Below are 2,511 nucleotides of genomic sequence, written 5' to 3' on the forward strand. Positions count from 1 at the left end.
TATATTTTTGTAAATATTCATCCATTTCACTTAGATTGTCAAATTTATTGGCATAGAGTTGGGCAAAATAATTTCAAATTATTACTTTAATTTCCTCCTCATTGGTGGTGAGTTCACCTTTTTCATTTATGATATAGCAATTTGATTTTCTTCTTTCTTTTTTTAAATCAAATTGACCAGAGGTTTATCAATTTTATTGGTTTTTCATAAAACTAACTTTTGGTTTTATTTATTAATTCAATAGTTTTTTTGCTTTTGCTTTTATTAATTTCTCCTTTAATTTTTAGAATTTTTAATTTAGTATTTAATTGGGGATTTTTGATTTGTTCTTTCTCTAATTTTTTAGTTGCATGTTTAGTTCATTGATTTCCTCTTTCTCCAATTTATCCATGTAAGCATTTAGAGCTATAATATATCCCCTGAGAGTTGCTTTGAATGAATCCCATAGGTTTTGGTATGTTGTTTCATTATTATTATTATCTAGGATAAAATGGTTAATTCTTTCTATAATTTGCTTTTTGGTCCACTCATTTTTTAAAATGAGGTTATTCAGTTTCCAATTTGTTCTGGGTCTGTATCTCCTTGGCCCAGTATTGCATATGACTTTTATTGCATTGTGATCTGAGAAAGATGTATTCATTATTTCTGCCTTTCTGCAGTTGATCATTAGGTTTTTATGTCCTAGTACATGGTCAATTTTTGTATAAGTTCCATGTACTGCAGAGAAAAAGGTATATTCCTTTCTATCCCCATTCAGTTTCCTCCATAAGTCTAGCATATCTAATTTTTCTAACAATCTATTTACCTCCTTAACTTCTTTCTTGTTTATTTTATGATTCAATTTATCTAGATCTGATAGCAGGAGGTTGAGGTCTCCCACTAGTAGAGTTTTGCTGTCTATGTCTTCCTGTAGTTCTTTCAGCTTCTCCTCTAAGAATTTGGGTGCTGTCCCACTGGGTTTATATATTCACTATTGAAATGACTTTATTGTCTATGGTACCTTTTAGGAGGATAAAGTTTCCTTCCTTATCTCTTTTAACGCTATCTATTTTTCCTGCTGCTTTGTCTGAGATAAGGATTGCTACCCCTGCTTTTTTTTTACTTCAGCTGAAGCAAAATATATTTTGTTCCAACCTTTTACATCTATTCTATATGTATCTCTCTGCTTCAAATGAGTTTCTTGTAAGCAGCATATTGTAGGATTCTTGTTTTTAATCCACTCTGCTATTTTCTTAGGTTTTAAGGGAGAGTTCATCCCATTCACATTCAAGGTTATGATTAATAATTCTTTATTGCCCTCCATGCTATCTTCCCTCCATTTGTATTTTTCCCCTTTCTTCCCCCTTTATCCACATTCCCCAGTATTTTGTTTCTGAATACCACCCCCTTCAGTGTGTTTGCCCTGCTATATCACACCCTCCCCTTTCTTTCCCCTTTATCCTTTCCCTTTTCCCCTTTTCCCTTCCCCTCCTTTTGTTATTTCCCCCTTTTCCCCACTCCCCTTCCCTTTCTCTGTCCCCCCTCCCCTTTTCCCCTTTTAATAATTGCAAGGTTAAATGTTTTATAAGTTAACTGAGTATGTGTAGGTTGACTTTAAGCCAAGTCTGATGAGAAGATTCAGGTGTTTCTGCTCTGCTCCCTTCTTCCCCTCTATTACCATAGGGTTTTTTTGTCCCTCTTAGTGTAATGAGATTTACCCCATTCACTTCCCTCCCTCCTCCAGTCTCTTTCCTGTCCCCCTTTTTTAAGGAGGTAGTGTTTTTAGATCATTCTATCTAAGTCATAGAAAATTTTGACTGTCTGCCCCTTCTAATTCAGTATTTTCTATCAAATAGAGTCAAAATTCCTGAGAGTTATTAGGGTCTTTCTCCCAAGTGGGGTTAAAGCCAGTTACATCTCTTTAGATAACAGTCTCATGGATAGGTCATGAAAGTCCATCATTTCTGGCTAGGTATATTCTCTCTGTTAGAGTTACAATTCTCAAGATTTATGAGAATCTTTTCCCCCCCCCATGCTAAGATATAGCCAGTTTCAACTTACTGTATTGCATTTTTTTCCTTTTACTGCCGCTATTTTTTTTACCTTTTCATGTGTCTCTTGAACCTCCTGTTTGATGTCCAAATTTTCTATTTAGCTCTGGTCTTTTCATAAGAAATTTTTGGAATTTTTCCATTTTGTTAAATGTCCATCTTTTTCCCTGGAAGAGAAGGCTCAGCTTTGCGGGAAAGTAGATTCTTGCTTCATTCCAAGCTCCCTTGTTCTTTGAAATATCTCATTCCAGGCCCTTTGATCACTTAATGTTGATATAGCCAGGTCCTACGTGATCCTTACTGTGGCTCCTTGATATTTAAATTGTTTCTTTCTGGCTGCTTGCAGGATTTTCTCTTTTATCTGATAGTTCTGCAGTTTGGCCACAGCATTCCTTGGTGTTTTCATTTTAGGATCTTTTTCTGGTGGGGATCGATGTGCTCTTTGAATAACTACTTTGCCCTCCAATTCCATGATATCAGG

This window comes from Macrotis lagotis, chromosome 3 (genome assembly GCF_037893015.1).
Source record: "Macrotis lagotis isolate mMagLag1 chromosome 3, bilby.v1.9.chrom.fasta, whole genome shotgun sequence".
Classification (NCBI taxonomy): domain Eukaryota; kingdom Metazoa; phylum Chordata; class Mammalia; order Peramelemorphia; family Peramelidae; genus Macrotis; species Macrotis lagotis.